Source organism: Danio rerio, chromosome 4 (assembly GCF_052040795.2).
Source record: "Danio rerio strain M-AB ecotype USA chromosome 4, GRCz13ab, whole genome shotgun sequence".
Classification (NCBI taxonomy): Eukaryota; Metazoa; Chordata; class Actinopteri; order Cypriniformes; family Danionidae; genus Danio; species Danio rerio.
Window position 1 is genome coordinate 64,630,397 of NC_141024.2, and position 2,543 is coordinate 64,632,939.

The 2,543-nt window shown below is 43.0% G+C and overlaps 1 non-coding gene across 1 annotated transcript; it reads right to left on the bottom strand.

Annotated features, from left to right (window-relative positions):
• Positions 1-1,181: 1,181 nt before the first annotated feature.
• Positions 1,182-1,254, bottom strand: trnam-cau (transfer RNA methionine (anticodon CAU)). The gene has a single exon. It is a non-coding gene; the product is annotated as a tRNA-Met (tRNA).
• Positions 1,255-2,543: the final 1,289 nt, after the last annotated feature.

Below are 2,543 nucleotides of genomic sequence, written 5' to 3' on the forward strand. Positions count from 1 at the left end.
CTTAGAATGACATGTAGTGGAATGTCCTGGGATGCCGTTAATATCTAAGGCAATGGGATTCGCAGGACTTTTCGTCAAATCCTCGTACAACGTTAATTTATGACATTTGACAGATCCACGCCGAACATCAAGTGACAACGTGATAGGAAAGGGAGCATCTTACCATCATTGCTTCAGACTCAGGAAATGTTCTTGGAACTTCACACCGCCAGGCCTCCAGAGGAGCTGTAGCTTTTTTTGCCCCGGGGAAGCATGATCCACACGGAAGGGAATAAAAAATGCTGCCCAGTCATCTAAGCGCTTCCAAGTGCCAAAAAGTAGCACCTTGCCCCGTGTGAGGCTCGAATTCACGACTTTCAGATTATGAGACTGACGCGCTGCCTAATGCGCCAACGAGGCAGACTATTGGACCTGGGCAAACTGTGAAAGACCAGCTTTCATGTCACGGTGCTTCGGTGTGGATGCTAGAAGACAGCTCAAATTGAGCAGGGATGTCAGGATGGCCGAGCAGTCTAAGGCACTGCGTTCAGGTCGCAGTCTCCCCTGGAGGCGTGGGTTTGAATCCCACTTCTGACAAACCTAATCTTTAGCTACGCGTTCAGGCTAAAGTCTTTAACTCTCTGCCACCTTGTCAGAGTGATACAGTAACACTGACAAAGCACCGCATCAATCTCTTTGCGCCAAAGTTTATGCAGCCTAGCAGTGTCCCTGGCAGCCTTAATGGGCTCTTTAGACTGTAGGTTTTAGGGCGTTTGCGATCAAGGTATTGTCCACAAAAACTCGGGAAAACATGTAAACAAAACAATGGACGAGGCCTTTAATGCAAGTGAACCAAAAGGGGATCAAAAGTACTGTCTTGGAATGCCATGTAGTAGAATGTCCTGGGATGCCGTTGATTTTTAAGGCAATGGGATTCGCAGGACTTTTCGTCAAATCCTCGCACAACGTTAATTCATGACATTTGACAGATCCACGCCGAACGTCTAGCGACAATGTGATAGGAATGGGAGCATCTTACCATCATTGCTTCAGACTCAGGAAATGTTCTTGGAACTTCACACCGCCAGGCCTCCAGAGGAGCTGTAGCTTTTTTTGCCCTGGGGAAGCATGATCCACACGGAAGGGAATAAAAAATGCTGCCCAGTCATCTAAGCGCTTCCAAGTGCCAAAAGGTAGCACCTTGCCCCGTGTGAGGCTCGAACTCACGACCTTCAGATTATGAGACTGACGCGCTGCCAACTGCGCCAACGAGGCTGACTGATGGACCTGGGCAAACTGTGAAACACCAGCTTCCATGTCACGGTGCTTCGGTGTGGATTATAGGAGACAGCTCGGGATAAGTAGGGATGTCAGGATGGCCAAGCGGTCTAAGGCACAGCGTTAAGGTTGCAATTTCCCCTGGAGGTGTGGGTTCGAATGCCACTTCCGACAAACCTAATCTTTGGCTATGCGTTCAGGCTAAAGTCTTTAACTCTCTGCCACCTTGTCAGAGTGATACAGTAACACTGACAAAGCACCGCATCAATCTCTTTGCGCCAAAGTTTATGCAGCCTAGCAGTGTCCCTGGCAGCCTTAATGGGCTCTTTAGACTGTAGGTTTTAAGGCGTTTGCGATCAAGGTATTGTCCACAAAAACTCGGAAAAGCATGTGAACAAAACAATGGACGAGGCCTTTAATGCAAGTGAACCAAAAGGGGATCAAAAGTACTGTCTTAGAATGACATGTAGTGGAATGTCCTGGGATGCCGTTGATTTTTAAGGCAATGGGATTCGCAGGACTTTTCGTCAAATCCTCGCACAACGTTAATTCATGACATTTGACAGATCCACGCCGAACGTCAAGCGACAACGTGATAGGAATGGGAGCATCTTACCATCATTGCTTCAGACTCAGGAAATGTTCTTGGAACTTCACACTGCCAGGCCTCCAGAGGAGCTGTAGCTTTTTAGCCCCAGGGAAGCATGATCCACACGGAAGGGAATAAAAAATGCTGCCCAGTCATCTAAGCACTTCCAAGTGCAAAAAGGTAACACCTTGCCCCGTGTGAGGCTCGAACTCACGACCTTCAGATTATGAGACTGACGCAAAAACAGAATCAAACAAGGCAATTGAAGAACTATTATGGTTATAAAGTGTATAAACTATAGACATACACATAAATAATAAACAGTTAAATAAAATGTTAACAAAATAAATTATTTTTATAAAATGTGAAATAAAATAGAAACCAACAAGTGAAATAGTATAAATTGAAGAACTATTATGGTAGTAAACTTTATACACTCTGTACACACACATATATATATATAAATAATACATTAAATAAAATGTTAACAAAATAAATACACTATTTAAATAAATTGCGCAATAAAATAGAAACCAACAACAATTGAAATAGAATAAACTGTAGAACTATTATGGTTATAAACTATATAAATACACACACACACATATAAATAATAAATAAGTTAAATAAAATGTTAACAAAATAAATGATTAAAAAGTAAAATGTGCAAAAAAACAACAAGTGAAATAGAATAAAT